Source organism: Rattus norvegicus, chromosome 5, assembly GCF_021556685.1.
Source record: "Rattus norvegicus strain SHRSP/BbbUtx chromosome 5, alternate assembly SHRSP_T2T, whole genome shotgun sequence".
Taxonomy (NCBI): domain Eukaryota; kingdom Metazoa; phylum Chordata; class Mammalia; order Rodentia; family Muridae; genus Rattus; species Rattus norvegicus.
In genome coordinates, this window is record NC_141538.1 from 153,887,034 (window position 1) to 153,911,461 (window position 24,428).

Consider the following 24,428-nt stretch of genomic DNA (forward strand, 5'->3'; position numbering starts at 1 on the left):
GTGTGTGTTCCAACATCCTGCCAAGTCCAGGTGTTTCCTCAAAATCTGCCAGCTCCAAAGCCGTTAGACCCAGGTGGTCCAGCCTCACAGACTACTTCAAGCCTTCATGTTCCTAGCTCCAGAAGATCCCACAGAGCTGGACAGCGAGGGATGCAGCCTATTCTTCCCAGATTTGGCCAATATTCCATTTTAGGGCCTCTGATAGTGACTCTTTGGTGTCAGCAGGAAGTAGTCACAGATGTCACATTGCCCCTTATTTATTGTCAACAAGAAGCTGGGATGTTGGGCACCTCTAACCCTAACCCTACTGATACACAGTCAGTCCTACCAGGCTGCTCTCAGGGACCTAGCAGTTGCTTACGTCATCACATAAGCCAGGTGCACTGGTGTGTACTGCGGGATAAAAGGATCCACCAGCCACCCCAGATCTCTGACTTTCTGTCTGTGTCTGTGTCTGTGTCTGTGTCTGTCTCTGTCTCTCTCTCTCCCTGTAGTTCCTCTTCTCTCTGTGTGTGCTCTCTTTCTTTCTCTCTCTGCCCTCTCCTCTCTGTCTTCCTATCTACAAGGTGATTTCCCCTGCCCCATTCCTTAGCCCAATCAGTGACTCAGCTGCCCCCAGTAAACCTGCTTATATACTTCTAATACGACTTGAACTGGCTTATCTCATCGGTGGGGAAAAGCTATTACTGACACCCAGAGTTTGCTATCCCAAACCCACTTGGTGGAAAGAAAGGACCCATCCCGCAAGTTGTCCTTTGACCTCCACACAAGTGTGCCGTGCCGTGCGTATGCATGCACGGGCACAGCACTTGCACACACACACACACACACACACACACACACACACACACCACTGAATTTAAAAAAAAACACTACTAAAACACAAGGATCGTTCTTTTCCAAGCTAAAGCCTGAACAATAGCTTGTAACTTGCATAACTTGTGTGAGGCCCTGGGATCACACTCCCATGGAGTCTGGTCTGGTCTCCTGTGACAGTGCCTGGGCTATTCCCCTAGTTGTAGCCCCCCTGACAGTCACCTCGGTGACAGGATAGTGATGCTGTCTGTCAACAGAAGACAGGCGTGTGGACCTGAGGAGGATTCGGGGTAGAAACCCTGAACCGCCTATGGCAAGAAATGGTATCATAGCAACCAGTGCAAAAATGGCTACAAGTCCAAAAGTGTTGCCCCTCCAGCCCCAAAAGGTGTTCCTCCTTCTCTCCCTCCTCCTCCTTCCTTTTCTCTCCTTTTTACCTCCTTTTCCCCCTTTCCTTCTCCTTTCCCAACCTGCTCCTCTATCAGGGCCTAATGCATCTCAAGCTGCTGCACCGCCTTCTCCAGGAAGTCCTCTCTCCTTCAGAGCCTGGATGCCTCTGGTTCCCCGTACCCTAGTGCTCCCGCACAGCACTGAACACCACAGACTCTGTCAGCCTGCTCGACAGCCCACGCAGCAGCATCTGCCTGCCCAGCCCTCGGCAGAGCCGGAAGGAGGGCAGGACGCCCGCTTATCGTCTCGCATCTCAGGCATTTGCAGGGAGCTGGAGTTCACCCCTGCTCCTTAGGTCCCGGTGAGGTGCCTGGGCTCCTGGGAACGGAAGTCGCCTGCCTGAGTATTTGGAGGGCAGAGGTAAAGAATCTGGGCTTTGGTTCCTGACTAGCCATGCTGGCATCTCACCTCTGAAGGCCCTCGGCTTACAATACGGACAAGCGTCCCATGCCCCTAACCCTCCACCCCAGCGGCTAAACCAGAGAAAGAACAAGCCATTCCCAAGACAATGTCACTGTGATGTTCAAATGCAGCAGGTGCAGGGGGTGGGGTGGGGGTGGGACAGGAGGTGCGGGGGTGAGGTGGGGGTGGGGCGGTGGGGCGGGAGGTGCGGGGAGGGGTGGGGATGGGGGAAGGGAATCAGTCCAGAGCTGCATACAGCAGGCGCTGTGTAAATGCTCTCCAGGCTTGTTTTCTCAGCCTCCAAAAGCGTGACAGTTGGGACCCACTGTCTTCCCCCATCCCTCAAGCAGAGAACCTGGGGGGCCAGAAAGGTGGGAGTGGGGAGAGGCAGACAGACAGACCTCCCGAGCATGAAGACACCCTGCCCCTATCTATTCCCAGCCTCCTTTGGGGCCTCAACAGCCGGGCCTCCAGCTCTCCTTGTCAGAGATTAGGCTATCACATCTGCGAAACTCCAGTGGGTGACTCAGGCAGGCGGGCCACTTTGATCACTGTTCCTAGGGCTGGGCTCAGGGGCAAGGCTGAGGCGTGGGCCCTCCCCACACACCCTCACCCACGGGACCCCAAGGCAGTGGAGAGCAAACACCCCTTCCTCCTTCTCCCTACTCTTTTATTCCCACCGGTCTGGCTAGTTGTCGTCCCTCAGTGAAACATGAGATCAGTCCCAGAAAAGATCGGCATCTCCAAGCTTACAGAAGAATGTGGGGAGGAGGGCAAGGAAAGACAGGGAGGCTGGGCCAGGCTGCATACTGCAGCTGGCATTCACTCATCTATCCCACAGCGCACCGATCGCACAACAGGCAGATAGGTAAGCCGAGCCCCTTCGCGTTGCCTGCTGCTTGGAAGCACGCTTTCGGCAGCATCCCTGAAATTCTCAGAAAATAGTCTCTGAACCCTCGGGCATCTCAAAGACCCTTGGAGAGATCCAGGAAGCCATGGTCAAGCCCTGGTGTTGTTTGTCTTTTCCTTTGCTCCTAGTCACACGGTATGGAGTTTTCCAGACTGTTGCAACAGAGGAAATGCAGAGGCTCCCGCTGTGCTCAGGGAATCCAGCCACCCCGAGATGCTCTCACTTATTTGGAAAGCACTGTGTCGATTCTAGTTTGCTTTTTTGTCGCTGTGATAAAACACGTGACCCCAAAAAGGAGGAAAGGGTTTATTCGTCTTACACTGCCAGACTAAAACCCATCACTGAGGGGAATGGTAGGTTCTTGAAGCAGAAATCACGGAGGAGTACTGCTGGCTGCCTCACTCACACTTGACTAAGTTTTCAGAAGTCAAGGCACAGCTGCCTAGGGACAGTGCCGCCCACGGTGGGCTTGGCCCTCCTGAATCAATTACTAATCTAGACAATCCCCCACAGACATGTCTACAGGACAGTGTGACTGAAGCAATTCCTCACTTGAGGCTTCTCCTCTCAGATGACTCTAGGCTGTGTCAAGTAGACACTCAAGGCTAACCAGGACAGTGTCTTATAAAATGTGTTTGTATGTTAATGAGGGATGAGTTTGTTATCCTTACAAGGCTTCTCGGTCTTGATACAGGTGACACATTTGGCCTGGAAAAATATACTGATGGGATTGTCCTAGGCACTGAAAGATATTTCATGGTACCTCTGGCTTTTATCAACTAGAGCTTTAGCCCCACGCCCAGATATGAAGAACTGTGTCAACTAGAGATGGGTGTGAGCCGAGGAAACCTGTGGGTTTTAGGCAGAAAAAGTGTCTGGAAATGGAGCAACCTGGAAGCCACACACCAGGCATGCAGGCATCCTGGGCTTGAGACACAGTCAGAGACTTCCCCACCCCAGAGGTTTCCATGGCAGCTAAAGGAGGCCCCTTGCCACATTGTTTTTGGGGTGGTTAGGGGTTGGGGAAAGCTGTTTTATTCCTCTCAATTAACATTTATTTTGCTTTTAAAAACAAAAGAATGAGGCTGGAGAGATGGTTCAGCGGTTGAGAGCACTGACTGCTCTTCTAAAGGCTCCGAGTTCAAATCCCAGCAACCACATGGTGGCTCACAACCATCTGTAATGGGATCCGATGCCCTCTTTTGGTGTGTCTGAAGACAGCTACAGTGTACTCACATATATAAAATAAATAAATCTTTAAAAAAGAGTCAGCATACACTCAAAATACATTGTCAAAAACAAAGGGTGAGAGGGAGTCCTCTTGTTGTTTTGCTTATTGAGGGGAATATTACAGCCCATTCCCCTCCATGATGGGCTGTAATCTGTAAGATGAAAATCCGTTTCCTCCCCAAGTTGCTTTGGGTCACGTGTTGCATCACAGCAAGAAAAAGCAAAGTCGAACCGACACTGTGCTTTCCAAATAAGTGAAAACAGACACCAAGTCACCGCTGCCCTCATAGTCAGGAAATGGGGTTGTGGTACCAGCGCCGTCACACAGGCATCTGTGAGAGAGATGGCTTCGGCCCAAACCCAGTACCCTCAGGTCACTTAAGTTGTTCTCAGCCAGATCTAGCAGGGAGCACACATGGAGTCCCATAGGTAACCGCAAAGCCAAATGGCTTCACAGGGCACTGGGTTACAAACACTCACACACACCCTAGAATGCCTGGAGACTCTCCTCTCTCTCTTCTCCTCTCTATCTCTCTCTCTCTCTCTCTCTCCCTCCCTCTCTCTCTCTCTCTCTCTCTCTCTCTCTCTCTTTCCCCTCTCTTCTTCTTCTTCCTCTCTCTCTCTCTTTCCCCTCTCTTCTTCTTCCTCTCTCTTTCCCCTCTCTTCTTCTTCTTCCTCTCTCTCTCTCTCTCTCTCTCTCTCTCTCTCTCTCTCTCTCTCTCTCTCTCTCTCTCTCTCTCCCAGGTTCCCATTGTTGAGGTTTAAATCTCGTCTCGTTCCGGACAAAGCACACCAAGCCAACATGGTTCCATGTGAAGAGATTTAATGAGAGAAGAGTAGAATTGAGGAGAGGCTGGCCATGAGAACAGGGAGAGAAGTGGGGGATGGGGAGAGAAGGGACAGGGACAAAGAGGGCACGAGAAGAAGAGAAAGAGAGAGCAAGAAAGAAGAGGGAGAGGAGGGGGGGCAAGCATATAGTCGGGCACAGCTGGCTGTTGCTAAGCAACTGTGGGGCGGAGCATACCTGGCTGTTGCCCAGGTGTCCGGAGCGATGCTAATTCTCGCCTGTTGTGTCCTCTGTGCACCAGACTCTTTGGATCACGATCATGTCCGTTTAATTCTCTTGCCGTTAAAAACATCACTACCCTCACATCACAGATGACAAAAGCAAAGCACAGAGGCTAAGCCACACGTTCAAGGCCACGTGGCCACTGAGTGGCAGGGTAAAATCCACTTACTGGGACCCATGGGCGCCCCTGTGTGTCCTTGTTCCCTGCTGAGCTCTACTGGGTCCTTTAACATCTTCTCCCATGAAAAACAAAGACGCATAACACAGATGCCCGATCTGCTCCAGACTTCACCTGAGAATAACTGTGCTGGGGGAGGGGGAAAGCTGGTCCCCTCTGAGCTACCATTGTTCATCTGTAAAGTGGGGGTTCCCAGGGGTGTCCTGAGGACCTAAAATGGCAGGAACCAGGCTTAGTTGGTTCAGTGAAAGGAAAAACAAGGGCCTGATGAGATGACTCTGTGGTTAAGAGTTCATATTGCTCTTGCAAAGGACCCCAGTTAGGTTCCCAGCACCCATGTTGGGCAGCTTACAATCGCTTGTGCCTCCAGCTCAGGGTGATCCAACCATGTGCATGGATACACACACCTATACCCAGAAATACTTTTTTTCAAACAAAATGCTTTCTCAGGAAAAAGCAACTCTTCCACCCATCACACCAAGATGCCCTCATGTTTTCCAGGCAGCCTCTTACGGGCCACACTGCCTTGTCACCCACTGCCCCCTCCCCTGGAATACCCTCTACCCTTCAGCCTAAACCTTTCTTGTCCTTCAAGACTCTGTCAAGGCCGTGTCTTAATCCCCAAAGTCTTCTGGGGGAGGGATGATGGTAGCCCAGGCTGGCTTTGAGTTTGTAATCTTCCTGCCTCTGTTTCTCTGTTCACAGCTCCTTAATGCACATCCACCCCAGCCACCAGCTAAATCAGAGTTTCCAGGGTGGAGTCTGGGGCTAGACTTGCAATAGGCTTCCCTTTGTGAGGACACCCTGCTAGTGTACCCTGGAGGCCTGCAGCTCGAATCCTATAATTATGTATTTCCAAGACATCCAGCGTGGTCTCCCACAGGGCGTTGGGAAGTCTGGAGTAGCATAGGAGTGGATCTCCTCGATGAGTCTCCAACAGTTGCTGAGTGCTTCCTCTGTCTGTTGAGATTGTCTTAGAGATCCCGCAGATCACTGGGAGCATCAGGAAGCTGGAATTATTGGCAGGGTGGCTTCTGTCCTTTCCTTACTCTACCCTACCCTCTGGGTATCCACAAGGCAGCCCAGCCCAACAGCTTCCTCCAGAGGGAAGATAACACCTAAGGTCCTCAGTATACCTTGAAACCCATCCCTGAGGGACTGTCCCATTAGCCTTCCTGTCCTGGTGATGCTTCCTCAAGTGGACCAGCTTTGGGTCAATGTCTTTCTGTGACTTTGAGGAAAGTCTCCGGATCCCACAGCCTCCAATGCTTTCTTCTGCCACCCCAAGGCCTTCCTTGCATTTGGAATTGGGCTACTTCGAGAGCTGCGGTCTGCAGCATCTTGCCTGCTCCCTTTCTGCTTTTCCTGCCTCTCACCTGCACTTCTGCCCTGACAGCGGCTTCTCGGAGGACCAGACTCTCCTGCTAGCCACTGGACAGGTGCAGAAGTTAGCACCACATTTCTACAACTCTTGGCATCTAAAATCCTGGGAATGAAGTAAGTCTTGCCAAAGAGATGCTTTGAGGGGCACTGAAGGGGTGGGTAGAGGTAGGGCCTCATATTCTGGTTTTTGTTGCTATTTGTTTTTTCAAGATAGGGTTTCTCTGTTTAGCCCTGGCTGTCCTGGAGCTCACTGTGTAGATCAGGCTGGCCTTGAACTCAGAGATCTGCCTGTCTCTGCCTCCTGAGCGCTGGCTTTAAAGGTGTGCACCACCACCTCCCAGCCTCACATTCTAGCTTTTTAAGTGGTTTCTCCTGACAGCAGAGAACTTTTCCTTCAGTGTCCTTTGTGCCCAGACACAGAGGCCAGCAATGTGAAGGAGTGAGGTGTCTTCTTGTCCCCAGTTGGCAGTTAGAAGCGTCTGTTGAGCATAGCATCAACTGGGGAACAAACTCTGGGTCTACTTCCTGGACTCGGGAGCAGAGCCCATTCTCTCAGTGCTTGTAACCCTAAGTCCCTGTGTTGGAACCCTCATTTAACCTACCTGGAAGAGCCTCAGTTTCCCCAGCCAACATTGCAGTCATCTCTAAGACTTTTGTAATGGAGCCTGAGGTGTTGAGAAACCTACCTCAGCCCTTTAGTGAGAGTTACCAACAGAAACCAGGTGCTGTCCCTCCAGTGCCCTGTCACCTGCTCTTTGAGACAGCATATCTTTGTCTGAGCTCACCGAGTGGGGCTAGAGGCTGACCAGGAAGCTCCCAGTATCTGCCTATCTCCTCCACGCCCCTCCCCTCCCCAGTGCTGGGGTTACAAGTGTGCACTACGCCTGGCTTTTATGTAGGTTCTGAGGATAGAATTCAGGTCCTCGTGCTTGAGCTTTAACTGAGTGAGGCAGCCCCAGCCCTAACCCTGGCCCTAGCCTTGGCCCTAGTCCCTGGGTCCCCATCCTCCAGCCCCAGCCCCAGCCCCAGCCCCAGCCCCAGCCCCAGCCCCAACCCCAACCCCAGCCCCAGCCCCAACTCCAGCCCCAGCCCCAGCCCCAGCCCCAGCCCCAGCCCCAGCCCCAGCCCCAGCCCCAGTCCAGCCCCGACTGGTCCCTGCCGTAGCCTCAGTCTCAGCTAGCCCTAACCCTGGCCCTAGCCTTGGCCCTAGTCCCCGGGTCCCCATCCTCCAGCATCAGCCACAGTCCCTGCCCCTTCCACAGTTCCTGCCCCTGCCATAGCCCCTGCCCCCACCACAGCCCCTGCCACAGCGGGCCTGGCCTCAGAATGAGAAACGTCATCAGTTCTGCTCTCTGCCATGCTTGACACCTCTTCTGCCACACAGTCACCTCCCTCAGTGAGTGACACAGCTCAGAAGGTGCGCCTGCCACCCGCCGTTTGGGAGAACCTCTGTCATGTAACAGTGTGGGATAAGCCAGTAAAGTACCCAAAAGCAAGTGCCTTGAAAACCCTGCAACCCACCCCAGGAGCCATGATGAAAACGTTCCCAACGGACCTTGTCGTGTGTGCAGAGCCGCGCTCGGGGACTGGTGAAACAGGTTCAGCTCTCTCTCCAAGCCCTCAGTCCCCAAACCTTCACTGCTGTGAATTTGGGAAGGTGCTGCTCCCTCTGGATCCATTGACCAGAGCCCACGTGATTCCGTGGGTCGTAGAGAAGCAGCAAGAGACCTTTTTCCTTCCCCATTATGGTTGCTCAGTCCTCCCCAAGACCTGGCAGTTCAGTCAGGTCCCAAATTCTGGAGCCTTCTTTGATTGCCACTCCCACCTCTTCCTCAGCAGGTGTCTGCACCTGACTCTGAAGCCACTGGAAACCTAGCCCTTTAGTCCTGTCCGTACCCATAACGCCACCATCAACTGACTCCTTGTGGGCTTCAGGATCCCCTGTCCTCAGCCTACTACCTACGCATGCGTGTTACCCTTTTGAGGCAAAAGTCAGAGACACAGGGAGGTTTAGCGGAACCCAAAGACTGCATCAAAACAATGGACCTTGTGTGTAGGATTCTGAACACAGGCTGCTGGGGAGAGAGATGTGATAATTTGCAGCATTGGGCATAGACAGGTACAGGAGGAGGGAGGGAGGGAGTGAACTAGGCCCTTCCCAGCCCTGTCTTGTGGTCACCCAGGAGCCCATCCCCTCAGGCAAGTCCTAGATGTGGGCTTTGTCCTGCAGAGAAATCAGCCTTTAGCCCCTCTGGGTCTTTCTTTCTTCAGTCCAGGCCTGGGGTAGTTAGGGTGTCCTTGGTCAAGGTTCTTTTTCTTGGGGGGAGGGAGGGACTCTCAGAGCCACAGAACTTGGCATTGGTTATGTCTTCAGTATAAGGGCAGATGTCACAGGTTGTGCCTTGTGATCCAAGTAGCGTCCTGGTCTGTTTCAAGTTGGGCCTTCCCATTTTCTCTTGGTCCTTGCACAGTCTTATTTGAAGGTCCCCGTGGCACTGGAAACCATTGTGGAAACGCAGACAAGGAGAGAGTCAGGCAGATCCAGGTGGCAGTGTGTATATGAATGATCATGTCCCCAAACACAAAGGTCACCCCGTGGACCCAGTTCAGTCACTGATACTCAGCCTGGTCACTTGTGTGTATCGTACCACTGGGCACCCAGCCGTCTCTGGGGAGTGATTTAGGTGTGACCTTAAGTGTTATTTATGTTCCTACTGGAGGTTCTTAGCTGTCCCAGGCACTTCTACCTGGAGACATTTGTCAGCGCCTAGACACTGTCTTGAAATACTGGTAGGTGGAGATTGAGGGGCATCTGCTGCATGGTGCCACTCACTGCCCTACATCACATAGGAACCCCACTTCCTAACAAGGGGATGCAGAGCCTCCCTGGCAGCTGCTGGTGTGCATATGTCATAAAGAAGAATGTGGGGGATGCCTGGTTTATAGAGAGCCCTCCATAGGCAGGGAGGGAGCCATTGCTGAGATGAAACCCCATGTGGACACTGAGAGCCACGGACTCCACCAGATTGCAAGCTTCCGTGGTTGCAAAATACATCACTCGCAACCTGTCACTCAGGAGACCAGAGCCGAGAGCTAACGGCAGCCTGTGAGAATTTGGACCCTCGTGATCTGGCGAGATGCCCCTTCCTGGAGCCAGACAAAAGGCTCGGCTGTTAAGAGCACCGGCTGCTCTTCCAGAGGACCTGGGTTGGATTCCCTGCACCTGTGTGGTAGCTCGCACCCAAACTCTGGTACCAGGGGACTTGATACCTTCTTCCGGTCTCCATGGTAGATGCGCACATGTGGTATACAGATATGCAGGTGAAAGACAGCCATACACAAAAAAACAAAGTAAGTGAATCTAACAGCAGCAGCAGCAGCAGCAGCAGCAGCAACAACAACAATAAGAAAACATTCCTGCCTTATGGATGGAAAACCCAACCTTCTTTAACAGTTTCTGCCTGACCTGTCTCCAGAGAAAGGTGTGATGGCATATACCTCTTATCCCAGGACATGGGAGACTGAGGCAGGAGAATTCTAAGTTTAAGCTAGCCTGGGATATAGGTAGGTAGGTAGGTAGGTAGATAGATAGATAGATAGATAGATAGATAGATAGATAGATAGATAGATAGAGATAGATAGAGATAGATAGATAGATAGATAGATAGATACCCTATGTTTAAAAGAAAGAAAGGAAGGAAGGAAGGAAGGAAGGGAGGGAGAGAGAGACAGAGAGAGACAGAGACAGAGAGACAGAGAGAAAGAGAGAGAGAAAGAGACAGAGAGAAAGAGACAGAGAGAGAAAGAGACAGAGAGAAAGAGAGAGAGAAAGGAAGGAAGGAAGAGAGAGACAGAGAGAGACGGAGAGAGAGAAAGAGGAGGGAGGGATGGAGGGAAGAAGGAAGGAAGAAAGGAAGGGAGGGAGGGAGAGAGAGACAGAGAGAGAAAGAGACAGAGAGAAAGAGACAGAGAGAGAAAGAGACAGAGAGAAAGAGAGAGAGAAAGGAAGGAAGGAAGAGAGAGACAGAGAGAGAGAGAAAGAGAAGGAGGGAGGGAGGGAGGAAGGAAGGACAAGACAGGGTGCTCCTCCATCTCTGAGGGCTTTGTGTCCCGCTTGCTGCTTCCAGATCTCCATCTGTGGGTCCGAGCGCCGGCATGCGAGGCCTGCTGCCCTCGTTTATAAACCAAAAGTGACTATGTTAAAAATGAGGGTCAGAGGGAACTTCTAGGAAAACAGCTGTAGCCATCAGCCAGGGACCTTTGTGTGCTGTTCCCTGTGTGCAGGGGTCTCTTTGACCCACTTCCTGGTTCAAAGATGAGGCCACTTGACCCTGTGTGCTAAGCTGCTGACCAATCTCCCCAAGGTCTGCTTTGGAATGTATCCTATGACCAGTTTTTATCGAGCCAAATAATAACCTCTTGCAGAATTTGATTTAAAAGAATTTAAAATAAATACACAGTAGGAGACTAACTGGTTCGTGACAGGCATTGTGGGCACAGGAAGTTGGTCAAGTCCCTTGGGATTAGCTGTGAGCGTTCATTCAGCGTGGTACATGGTTATCCAATCATTCACTCGTTCAGCAAGATTGTGGGAGTGGGGTGTGCCGAGCATGGAACCCCAGCGCCTTATATATGCAAGGGGATCACTGATCAAGCTGCATCCCAGCCTCGACCCTTTTTGTGTTCAGTTTTGGTTTTTGTTTTGTTTAAAATACGGTCTCACCTTGACTCTACCTTCTCAGTGGATGGGATTCTAGGCCTGTACCATCAGCCCCAGCTAATGAGTATTTAATGAGTGTTTGCTGAGCGCTGTTCTGAGACACCCCTCTCCCACCAAGACCAGCACTCTCTCTTCACAACCACCAATAAGGCTGGTTAATTTCTGCTCGCTCCACAGATGACAAAGCAGAGAGTCAGAAGGGCGAAGTCACTTGTTCAAGGTCACACCTTCAGGAAGGGGGTGTGGGGTCTGAGCCCTTGCCCCCCCCACCCTACCTCCCAGGCTTCTGACTCCTTCCCTACCCCCACACCACACCTCCCGCAGAAGCCTCTGATAGCTCTTTAAGAACCCCGTACTAGGCCGGTGCTCACATAGACAGGCTCTGGAAGCCGAGATGTATTTCACTAAGCTCTCGGCAAGTCCGTGTGGCTCCACCCTTGAGAGATACCAAAGTGCCAGCCTCCCATGACAGAAGGGGAAGCCTGGCTGTTCCAGGGCTCTGGTGACTCTGGCCTGGTGCCAGCTGTCCCTGGTCCCAGAGTAGCACAGCCCGATCATGAGGGCTGAGCTGTCAGAGGTGGAAGGGGAAGAGAGGTGGTGACAAGCAGTCAAGACCTGGAGGCCTGTGATAGATGGGCCGCTTTGCCTCTAGAGACACACACATGGGTTCTTGTTAGCTTTCATGGGAAAAGTGGACCTCAGGACCTCAACTTGTCTCTGCCCCCACCTTTGTAGTTTCTAAGACAGTGTGGCAAGCCCCACCTGAAGGGATGATGCAGAACCACTCCCTACCTTCTCCACACACAGTTTCCCACAGGATGGACAACACAGATGTCCTTCCAACTCTGGCTGTGCCCAGGGCAGACATTTCTAAACGATCCCAGAATCCTTCCCCCACCCAACCACTCAGCTTCAGAGACCTGCCCAAGGTACCGTTCCAGGCAGCCACCTCCAGTAGATCAGGGTTGACGTGTGTTCCAATAACCCATGACAAGACTGGTAGAAAACAAGCATTTTATCGCATCTCTTGGTTTTACGGGTCAGGAATTCAGAACAGGTCAGCTGAGGAGACCTTTGACTCTCCCTGGCATGGGGTAGTGGCAGTGGTTACTGAGTGGCATTGGCTGGCAGCAGGCTCGTCTGGAGGGTTTATTGGCACACACTCCTGGCAGTTTGGTGGGGGTTGTGAGGCGGATTTGCCTGGGATCCCTCTCCATCTATGATATTCACCAGCTAAGAGTCATTTTCTCCCACAGCAGCTGATGGCTCTCAAGGGATAAACATTGGGATTTCCATCTGCAGCGGAGCCAGAAGGTGGCTGGGACCTTTCTGTCTTAGATTCGTGGTCAAAGCAGTCACATGCTCAATCCATGCCAAGGCAAAGTGGGTGCCCAGACACCACAGCCCACCTGGATTTTATTTTATTTAGACGTGTGAGTGTTTGGCCTGCCTGTATGTCTGTGCACCACTAGCATATTGGGTGCCCTCAGGGGCTAGAAAAAGTCATCATAACTCCCGGAACTAGAGTTACAGCAAGTTGTGAGCCCCCCAAATGGGTACCAGGATGCAAACTCTGGTCGCCCAGGTATGCAACCTGTGCTCCCTGAACCCTCCCTCCAGCTTCTAGTCAGAACATTTGAGGCAGAGTCTCATATATCCTAGGCTGGCTTCAAACCCACTGCATAACGGACATCGACCTTCTGATTCTCTTACCTCCACTTCCCTCCTCTTCCCCGGTGCTGGGATCACAGGCGTGTGGAAGCTGAGATAGATGTAAGACGTGATGTGTACAGGTTCATGTAGCACCAGGCTGTATGCCCAGCAACCATTTTAACAGCCACACTGTATCCTCGGGCTCTTCCGTAGGAACCTCCTTTGGATCAAGCTCTGGGGGACGGTGAGCAGGACCCTTCTGGGCTGCGCTGGAGTCCCCAAGGCCCTGGGGAGATGGACCCTGGTCTTTATGAGCTGGTCCTGAGAGGAACAGGAGGTGACATATCTAACTACACTGAAAAGAGGGACAAAGTTCACAGCCACCATTTACTGTCTTCAATGGCTGCTCCTTGGGTGCCAGGCACTGTCATTGGCTTGACATGTAGCAGTGGACTGGACAGGGTTCGAGAGCTCCTGCTGATCAGGGAAGGTTAGTGATGCGTGGTGCAGGGGCCACACAAAGGCCAGAATTCCTGCGGTTCCAGGAAAATACGGTGAGAGATAGGAACTGAGAGCTGTGGAAAGCGTTGAAAGTGGAGAGTCAGCCAGGCCCCTGAAGAGAAGAAAGGACGAGTAAAGACAGAGATGTAGCCAAGTACAGAGGTTGGGAGGTGTCAATGGTTAGCGCCCTGTCGAGGAGCGAGGCCAGCGGATGATGCCTGCTGGGCCAGAGTGAGTGGAGGTCTGGCTAAGTAGTGTGTGAGGGGCTGCTGGCCTCAGATCCGTCTGGCAGTGGGTAGAGAGTGGGCTGAGGGTGGGGGACCCGACGCTAGCTAGGAGGCTGCAGTGTGGTGTCTGATGGTAACATGGGGTAAAGCTGTTGGAGAAGGCAGAAGGGGGACATACAGAGCTACCGGAGGCAGAAAGCCTAGTCGTTGACATGAAGACAAAGGCTGGGCTGCCTAGGAGAGTCAATGGAGCGTGTGCTGTCAGGCATGGGCTGGGAGCCAGGGAAAGCTGGCGGAATGAGGAACCTGGACACCTCTCACAAGCTCACAAGCGGTGCAACAGGAGTCTGGGGGTGGGGGAGTCTGAGCCTAGAGCCCTGGGAAGGGGCAGGATGCCAAGGCATACTCGTCAGCTAATGACAACTTTACCTTGGTGGAGAAATGACAATAGACTAGATTGTGGCCCCCCCAACCCTCCAACAGCCCCCATAAACCTGCTAAGGGTGGGTTCGGCTGTAGAGGAGAAACCAGAGACCCTGGGGAACTGAGCACCGAGAAGTGTAACTGGTCCTCAGAGCCACAAAGCATCTCACTTGGACCTGTGTGTTCCTGGTGTGGACCAAGTCTAGGGAAATCCCAGAATTGTAGTCCTTTACCGAGTACTGCTTGCTGAGCAGTGTTCTCAATTATCATTTATTCTGCACAGCAAACCTGCCAGCCTGTACCACCTCACCCCATTCTAATGTTAGGAGGCACAGAGTGGGCCTGAGGTCACACGGCAAGCAGTGGTCACCGGGACTCAGATCTTAGCAGTGCTGTTCCAAAGCCTAGAGTGAGCCAGTGGTGGGAAGCCCAGTGCATTGTGGGAGACAGAGTCCACCAAGCCAGCTGACCTCACAGCCCTCTCACAGGTTTCCCAGTGTGGCTGGGAAATATATCCAGGGAAATCTCAGACTCCAAGGATGGGATGGCACGATGGGAGGGACAAAGGAGGAAAATGGAGGACACATTCTTGGCCCGAGGCCATCTGTGAGCATCTGTGGTGGGTGCTACTTTGCCAGGGTTGCCAAGCCTACCCCGCCCCCTGTCTACCTGTTAGCTGTCTGCAAAAGCTGAGCTAGGCATGCTGGGAGGTTGGTGCAGGGCTCTCTCTACAGCACTGCCTGGAGTTCCCCTCTTCCCCTCAGCTGCCTGTTCCCAGAAGACCGTTCCAGGAATCGCAGTGCAGAGGAAGAGCCTAGGGCCGTTCCCAACCTGGTGACTCCGTACTGTACACCTGCTGGGATCCACCTACTCCAGACTGGCGTTCCCTGCCTTCCTGCCCACTCTGCGGCAGCTTAGACATCTCCCCAAGGTCCTCAACCAACATCAGTCACCAAGACGCAGATCATGGCGCCGCGGCGCCTGCTGGTCCCCCCCAACCTTCCCAGTCCCGTCAACGTAGCTTCACCTACGGGCACCCAGACGACGTGATGAAACCCAAAATGGTTCCCCGGTCATTTTCTTCCCCTCAGCATCTGCCCTGCCCCCACTCTGCTCCGCCCCCACAGCGTTCTACCCATCAGCCATCTCGGTGGATAACTATCACATTCCCTGGATTTGAACACCTCTCCCTTCCATTCATGGCACTGGTCACGTCTACCCTGCTGGGCTGTTCCCCCTTTACCCCCTCACCCCCTGCCCGGTGCGGTCCTTCTGCACACGGCCCAGTGGCGTTGTAAGACATTGTAAGTCAGACCAGATCTTAGGACTGTCCTCAAGAGTTTCTGCTCGCTTTCTGTAAAGTGTCTTGGCCTCCTGTCTGCTCCCCCAACACCATCCCCTATGTTATCCCCACTCCCTGGGCCTTCTGTGTGAGTCCTGTCCTCTCTCTGGAATGCCCTCCCTCCAGAACATTCCATGACTCTCATCCTGCCATCATCCCTGTCTCAGCTCAAATATCAACCCAAGAAGGCTTTCCCTGAGAAGCAGCAGGCCTCCCCTACTTCCCTCTTCTAAGCAGAGCAAAGCTGCTTCCCCCACAGTGCTCCTCCCATCCTGAAATTATTGAATTCACTCACGATCTTTCCCTTGTAGAGTGTCAACTATTCAAACGAAGAGCTCAGGGCCTGCAAGACGGCTTACAGAGTAAAGGTACCTGCTGCTGATCCTGCAGACCCACATGGTAGGAGGAAAGAACAAACCCCTGCCGTTGTCCTTTGACCTCCACACACGCACCTCACCCCCATAGATGCACACAAATAAGGTGTAAAAAAAAAAAGTAAGGAAAGTTATTATAAAAATAAAATGGGATTTTTGCTAATGGCATCTTAAAATTGTGTTTGTAATAAACATCACAAATATTTTGATTACTCATTTGATGTATCCTAGGCTAGCTTTGGACCCATAATCCTCCTGCCTCAGCTTCTCAAGACCCAGGAGTATAAGCAAATGCTACTTCATCCCACTTAGTGTTGGCTCTGAATTTGGTAATGACGCACTCAGGTGGCCTGGGTGGCCCCTCCTGTGACGATCTCTCTTAGGCCTTGGGAAGACAGCTGCATGGGTGTAAGTTCAGTCCCCAGAAGGCACATGAGAAAAGGCAGGTGTGGTGGTGCATGCTTGCAAACCCAGTGCTGGGGAGGTGGAAGATCTTTGTGGCTTGCTGGCCTAACCGACAAGCTCTTGGCCAATGAGAGAAGATTCTGTCTCAAAGGAGGTGGGCAGCATTTCTGAAGATGATACCTGAAGTTGTCTTCAGGGGTCCACATGCACAAGCATGTGTGCATGCATGGATGGGTGCACACACACACACACACACACACACACACACACACACACACATACACGCATGTAAATACACACAGATTCCTTCTAACACATCGCAAACAGGCCTTTCTGCAAGCAACCTCTGACTGGCCAGTTGAAGACAAATCCCAATTCTTACGGGACGGCTTGCAATCTGTCAGAACACTGCAGAATCCCCGTTGGACAACAGTTAGGCTCTGAGTGACCACTTCGGATCGAATAATAGTTGGGGAATTAGGAAATCACCAGTTCTGATTGGTTGATGAGCAGATTAGATTGTCTAACTTTCCCTAGATGACCACTTGGGAAAAGTCCACCGCTAAATTCGGACTGGCTGACTGTTCTTCTGTACAAGTGAGAGCCAGCCCAGCGGCCTGGGGGCAGAAACTGATATGACAGCCTGTCGAAGCTGCTCCTGGTTCAGTTCTCACCCTATGATCTAGTTTCAGTGTGTCACTGAGTGTCAGACAGTATCTAGAAAATGGCCTTGGCGGGCAACAAGGCTGTGTCGTTCTCAGAGCCTTGCCTGGATGCAAGACAGAGCCTGAGTTGACCTGAGCTGCACTGAGATATGCCTGATTCCCTAGTCTGTGTTCTGATCTTTACTTTGAAACTCATGGCATCCTCTGGGCTGTAACCACACCCTACTTCTTTCTGTAGGCAGCATGGAGGCCTCTGCAGCCCCATCTGGCTGACACTGTATACCTGATAACCCAGCAAATCCTTCTGAGGATCATGTGTCAGCCTCCTTCACACCCCTGGTGTCCCGTTCCCAGTGGTCCAACCTCCAGCCTTCCCTCAGAGTAAAGAGCCCATGGCTGTGGGTCAGTGAGACACCCTAGTTCCTGGTTGAGGGGGTTTGAAACCCTGGTAACCTGCAAAGGGACAGTAGGCATTTCACCTAACTCCTTGGAAACCAGGCCAGTCACTAGCCCACAGCCCTCCATAGATTTGTGACCATCAGTCACAGAAGTGCAATGCCCCAGGCCCCTTCACAGGTAGAGGACGTGACCACAGGTCATGCAGGCTCAAGACAGTTCTCCATTATAATGAGATACCCAAAGGCCTGGAGGCTTAGCCAATGAATTTCCCTTCCCAGACACTCCTCTCTGCAAAAGGTATTTAATCTCAGGCCCACCTTGAGAAGTGGGGTACAGTTTTACTCATCTGCTTTCCACCATGACAATAAATGTCTTGAAACCATGGGTTGTCTCTTTCATCAGGATCTGCCATGAAGATTTGTGACCACCAAGAAAACCTTTGCCTACAGAGCTGCGGTCTGATCTCCTGCAGAAGGCCTCCTTGTGCTCCCAGGGGCAGCACCCAGCTTATGCCCACCGCAGTCCAGCAAAAGACTCCTCATTGGGACCAGCCAGAGCAGTCCCCCCTTTTTCTCCCCTGGCTCCGGGCTAGATCTAGTCCGCCGGAGGGCTCCCACTCTGTTCTCAGCTCTTCCGGGGCATCCCAGCAGCGCCTGGATGCCCAAGAGCCTGAGACCCAGACAGCTCTGGCCTCCTTACAGGCCTGGAGACCCCCAAGCCAGCTCACTGTGTCTCACTTCAGACTGCGCTTCCCCACCCTGGAGTGGTGCCCTGTAGCTTCCCACAGCCCAGCAGCGTGGGGTAAGTGCGGTCAAACTTCCTGCGTCCAACCTCCCCGAGTGGGTGAGACCTGTGGTGGAGCAGACGTGGGTTCCCCCCCTTATCCTACGCATGGCCAGCCCAGTGGAGGACCCCAGACCGTGAGTACCTGTCTGTCAGCACTGCCTGTGCCATGGGAGCCAATGAGAATTTGAGCATCACTCTGTTGTCCTCAAACCGAGGCTGAGGATCTTGTCCAGGTAAAGTTCATTTGCGGTTTGCAAGTTGGGGTACATAGGAGGCAACCTAAGAAAGCTGCAGCTGGGTATTGGTAGTTGCATCTGCTGATGGCCAGAGCTGTCCTTTGATTAAACCACTTGGGTTGTCCCCGTCCATCAGAAACTAAGACCCCAGGCGCATTAGCAACACGGGGCTCGTTGCAATACATTTGCACTGTGGCTTTGACACAGAGGGTACTCTTTGGGACTTTATAGAGGATGGGCGGGGCCGGGGGGGCAGTAATACCTTAAAAGATGGCATCTAGGCCTTCATGACTGGGGAGTGTATAAACCATCTTACCCATGAACACGCCATCTATCTCATAAATATTTGTAAAAATTTGTTTGAAATCCAAAAGCCTGAGCCACTAGGCCATCCTGGCCGTTAGGAACAGCCCACTCCAATCTTGGGACTGCTTGTCTTGCTTCGCCAAATAAACTCTGCTTAAGTGTTCTCTATCTGGTGACTGAATCCTGTCCTTTGAGAATACAAGAAGCCAGAGGACCCACCCCACCCAAATCCCATACCTGTGGAATCCACAGCGGGGTGGGATCACAGCTCGGTGGGATCACAGCTTGGATTATGGCAGCCTTACTCACTCAATGAGCTAGATACTCTCCCCTCCTTTCGGAATAGTACGTTATCTCACCGGTTGTTCTGAGACTCTGAGATCTGACATAGAGTAAACTCTCATTCCACAGAGGTATTATGTTGTTCTAAAGTCAACCCTGAGCTGGCCCGGCCCTTTCTAGAGTATTCTGCATCCCAGCATTTCTCGGAGCTTGCTCAGGTACACGCTAGGCCCACCACGAGACATCTTACTATCAAAAAGAAATCGAGAGTGCCAGGTGTTGTGGTGAACATCTGTAATGCCAGCACTAGGGAAGTTGGGGGTGGAGGAGCCTGAGGTTGAGGCTAGCCTGGGCTACATAACAAGGTCATCTCAAAAAAATTAAAGAGACGATTCTAAGACCCAGTACCTTTGGGAAACTGAGGGTGCTGGGAGGGTCGCAAGTTTATTTACTATTCAAAGTTCTGAGAAGGCCTGCAGTATAAGGTTTGGATTTGCATCCATTGAGCCCAAGCTCCTAGGCCACCAAATCTGTGTGACCACAAGAGTCTCTGGGCCCTGCTGGGTTGTTATGGATCTGGGTAACTGTTAATGGGAAGCCTCCAAAGTGTACTTTGGAAATACCTGCTCAATCTAAGAGGTAACAATAGAAGCATCTTTGTGCGTGCATGAGTGTGTGTGTGTGTGTGTGTGCGTGTGTATATATGTGTGTGTGCATGACTATGTATGTGTGTATGTGTGTGCACACATGTCTCTGGGTGCACATGAGTATACATGTATGTGTGTGCATGTCTATGTATGTGTGTGCACGCATCTCTGTGTGCATGTGTGTACATGTAATGTGTGTGTGTGAGACTTCATGCATGTGTGGGGGTTGGTTACCCACAAAGAGGAGCCCAATGTCATGAGGAAGGACTTGAGAATCCTTCTGCACTGCATTAACATCTAGAAGCCCATCTCTATTACGCTTGTTTTCTCAGGGACCTCTCTCCCTCTTGCTTCACAGAGGATGGGGCAAGCGGGGTAGTAGGGTCAAGCTGAGAGGGCTTCCTGGAAGGAGTGTGGAGCTAGCTGAAGAGGAAGGGCATCCTTTGTCAGGGAGGAGGGCAGAGGCAAGCGTGGCACACCCTTGGGACACTTGGCTCTTTGCACACTGTCAAAGCCAGCTGTTGGCTCTCTGCCCTGGCTTCAAAGTCTACAACCCTTTCCTGAGTCAGCTCTGGGTTCCAGTTGGGGAGGGGTCAGGCCCTTTCCTGCTTAGGGACCAGGGCCATCGTGAGGCTGCAGGGCCCTTCTCTTTCTCTGGAGTAGGGACAGGAGTGTGGGAGACAACATACAGTCAGCACAATGTGTCTACTAAGGACTGTGAGCCTACAGCCACTTCCCCGGAGGAAAAGACAGCCAACCAAGAACACAGGAACAGGGAGGGAACCCCCCAGGGCAGGAACCTGACTCAGGCTTTCTCGGGTTCCTCTAGAGATCCCCTTGGCCAATCAGAGGGGTAAGGTGTGGGGAGGAAGTGGGTGCTACCACAGAGGTGGGAGAGGCCCAGCAGGTGCTGGCCAGCCTCACCACCCAGCCCAGAGCTGGGAGCGGCAGGGAGCCTCCTTCCCTCCCTCTCAGCTGACAGGGCAGGGCTAGAGAGCATGCAGGGACCTGGGACCGAAACTCAGCAGCGTGTTCACCAGGGACCCTCGCCCAGGCGGGTGACGCCAGATAGCTTCCAGCAGCCCTGGAGCCTGCCCCACCCAGGACTCAGCCTCCAGAAAATGGACCAATATCCCAATACCCCCCTCACGACGCAATGACAGAGGGAGAGGGAAGCCATGAGGACCACCAGGGAACCCTTTACTGAGAATGCTTTTCTCTTTGAGTGTCTCAGCCTGATGCTAGACTTACAGCCGAGACCTGGGCTAGATTTGTCTTCTTAAAGGGTGGTGCCTTGGGCAAGTCCCTGTGCCCCTGTGAACCTCAGAGGTCTCTCTCCACTGTGACAGAAGGCTCCTTTCTCTCTGCCACCTGGTTCTTTAAGGATAAGCTGACTAAGCCTTGGCAGAAGGGATAGGACACCTGACAAGAAGCAGGTGTATGGTTGTCACAGTTCCACAAGTGGCAGCAGCTGCTCTACGAAGTTCCTACGTAGGGACCTTTCAGCTTGCTTCACATGCCAGTCTCCGTGTGCTTGGCTAACCCAACTCCACCCTGTCCTCACCCCCACCTGCCCCCACCAACCCCCAACCCATCCCCAACCCACCCCCAACCCCATCAAAGCGGTTCCCAGCTCCAGAACCTTCGAATGTCTAGAAGCAAATAAAACAGACCTTGGGCCCATTACAAAGGTCCCCGACTCAAGGCTGGGGCAAAGATCTGTGGTCAAACACGTATTTTGCATGCCTGGGTTTAATCACCAGCACCAACAGAAAGATGGGCGGAGTCACTGGGGCAAAGTGGACCGTGGACACGGATTTATTGCTTGTTTTTCAAAGTTCTGGGGGCTGGGACACTGTTTTTCAAACCATCACGAACCTTTCCCACCCCACCTCCTCACATCCAGTGTTAGGAATGGAACCAAGGACCTTATTGTACTAGGCCCGCTATTGAGCTGCACCCCCAGTGCTAAAAGCCAAGTGGTCACTACAGCCAGAATACTCTTTTCTTTGTGACTATTGGTGGAGAGTGCATTCATTCATACAGTGAGTGTAGGGGTCAGAGGACAGTCTTGGGCATCTGTTCTCAGGGGCCTTCTACCTTTTGAGATTGTGTGTCTCTCATTGACCTGGGACTCCACAACACAGGCCAGGCTAGCCGGCCCTCAACCTTCTGTGGACCCATCTGCCTCTGCCTCCTCTGCCTCTGCCTCTGCCTCTGCCTCTGCCTCTGCCTCTGCCTCTGCCTCTGCCTCTGCCTCTGCCTCTGCCTCTGCCTCTGCCTCTGCCTCTGCCTCTGCCTCTGCCTCTCTGCCTCTGCCTCTGCCTCTGCCTCTGCCTCTGCCTCCTCTCCTCTTACGGATTACTGTCACCGGGACTACAAACACCGGCTTTTTATTGGTGCTGCTGCTATACGTGTGTGTGTGCGTGCGTGCGTGTGTGTGTGTGTGTGTGTGTGTGTGTGCGTGCGCACACACATGCAGGTCGGGGGAGTCAGAGGATGCTGTCAGGAATCAGCTCTCTCCTTCCTTCTTTACACGGTTTCTGAGGCTCAAACATAGACTGCCAGGCTTGCACAGCAAATGCTTTTAGCTGCTGAGGCATTTCACTAAACATGCGCGTGCAAACACCATATCGGCATTTTACCTGAATCCTGGGAAGTCAATCTCATGTCCTTGCAGTTGCTGGGCAAGGGCTTTACAACTAAGCCATCTCCCGGCCGGAATTGTTTAATTTTATTTTAAAGATTTATTTATTTTATGTGTATGTGTTTGTATATGTGTTTATGTATTGTGTATATGTTTGTGTATGTGTGTGTGCATGTATGTTTGTGTATGTGTCTATGTGTGTGTGTATGTTTATGTATGTTTATGCTTGTATATACATATGTGTATGTTTGTGTATGTGTATGTGTGTATGTGTGAATGTCTGGATGTATGTATATGTACTATGTGTGTGCTTGGTGCCAAAATAGGCCAGAAGATGGCACCAGAAACACTGGAAATTGACTGCCAGGCAGTTTTGCGATGCCGTGTGGGTGCTGAGATTTGAACTCAAGTCCTCTGCAAAAACAGCCAGTGCTCTTAACCACTGAGTCTTCTCTCCAGCTTCTGGAACTTTTTTTAATCACCTGGAGAAAAATGTACCTTGCAAAAATGTGGGGGTTTCTTGGACTTCTGCTGTTGGATTGATTGATGATTGATTGATTTGGGTTTGTACTGTTTTGTTTCCTTTGAGATGAGGCACGGTTCTGTTGGTAAAGTGTTTGCCTAGCATGCACCAAGTCTGGATTCTGTCCCCAGCACCATAGAAACCAGCTGTGGTGATTTGTGACTATAAACGATTTGTGACTATAAACACATCACTTGGGAGACAGAGACAGAGGATCAGGAGTTCAAGGTCATCCTTGGCTACGTAGTGAGCTTGAGGCCAGCACAGAGTACATAAGACCCTGGAGAGAAACAGACAGACAGACAGACAGACAGACAGACAGACAGACAGACAGAGAAAGACAAAGGCAGAGAGAGAGAGAGAGAGAGAGAGAGAGAGAGAAGGAGAGGGAGGGGGAGGGAGAGGGAGAGGGAGGGAGAGGAAAAGGTGTTTGTCATGGCACACACTTATAAACTTAACAGTTGGGAGTTTGAGGCAGGAGGATCCCTAAGTTTGAGTCTAGCCTCAACTACATAGTGGCACCCCATCTTAAAATATGAACAGAGGGATACAAGATAGAGTGAGGTTAATTTAAAATTTTAAAGGCAGGTTGTAGGAGCTGGGATATGGCTGGCTCAGCAGCTGAGCATTTACCCAGCATGCTTCAGGGTTGAGGTTTGATCCTCAGCACCACAAAAATGGGTGTGACTGGTTATGAAACAATGCACACATTAAAGCCCATGTTGCACATGTATATATTCTTATAGGGCTACGTGGTTGGTCTATGTGCCCCTCCAAGGTCCCCAGCGATGGTTTCCAGGTGGTGGGTGACAGAGACACACGGTACTTCTTGCTCTGATCACTCTGTAGCGAACTGTGTGCTCCTCTCAGGGAAAAGAGACATTCGTATCAACATCAATGGGAACCACTACCCACCTCGGCTGACTCATGTGACGTCTCCAGGCCATCGCGGGGGCTGACGCCAGGCCTTCTTCGCTCACTCAAACCACCAGGTGTGTTTCTGTGGTTTTTCATTTTCTTCTTTGTTCACACTAGCAGCAGACAGCCTACTGCTGGCATTGCCCTGTGTCAGAAGCACATGCCAGAGAGAGCAGCTCCCACCCGCAGGAGGCCACGGGAGGGAGGGCGGGGCGGGGTGGAGGTGGAGTACAACCTTCTGGGAGTCTATACAACCTGAGTGAGGAGTGCAGGATTTCAGTCAGGGCTGACAGCGAAGATACACCAGGCTTTGGGCACCAAACTAAGAGGGTGTCTTGAGGGTGGGGTATAGGGAAGGTGGTTGGGACAGAAAAAGTCATCAGAGCTGTGTCCCAGGTGACTGGTCCTCTGCCAGGGCTTTCCCATGAGGTCACATCCCAAGTATCAGGGGCATGTGTATATATGTGCGAGTGTGTGCATGCGTGCCAGTGTGTGTGTGTGTGTGTGTGTGTGCGTGTGTGTGTGTGTGTGTGCGTGTGTGTGTGTGTGTGTGTGTGTGTGTGTGTGTATGAGCATGCATGCATGTGTCTGATGCAGGATGCAGGAAATAAGGTATTTGGCTAAAAACATCATGTTGAAGGTCAGCAGACATCGGGGGAGGCCACAGGGAAGATGACTGGTGGAAAATGCTTAGTTCAAGATGGCTCTCATTAAAAGGGGCTGGAGCCAAGGAGATGGCTCAGTGCTTAACACTTGCTGTGCAAACATGAGGACCTGAGATTGGATCCCAAAGACCACACCAAAAGGCCTGGCATGGCCACACATGTGCCTTTAACTTCCCAGTACCGTGGGAGATGCAGACAAGAGGGTGACTGAAGCTTACTGGCCACCAGCCTAGCTGCCGGTTCAGTGAGAGACCTTGTCTCTAAGGAATAT

General features: G+C 52.1%; 2 long non-coding RNA genes across 2 annotated transcripts; one reads left to right on the plus strand and one right to left on the minus strand.

The window, feature by feature from the left end:
- Positions 1-2,476: 2,476 nt before the first annotated feature.
- On the plus strand, positions 2,477-3,836 carry LOC148006103 (uncharacterized). The gene is made up of 3 exons (XR_015621457.1): positions 2,477-2,536; positions 2,707-2,931; positions 3,657-3,836. It is a non-coding gene; the product is annotated as an uncharacterized LOC148006103 (long non-coding RNA).
- Positions 3,837-8,450: 4,614 nt separating this feature from the next.
- Positions 8,451-23,696, minus strand: LOC148006104 (uncharacterized). Its single transcript, XR_015621229.1, has 3 exons — positions 23,490-23,696; positions 12,872-13,132; positions 8,451-8,933 (listed from the first exon to the last, which is right to left on the minus strand). It is a non-coding gene; the product is annotated as an uncharacterized LOC148006104 (long non-coding RNA).
- Between the last annotated feature and the right edge of the window lie 732 nt (positions 23,697-24,428).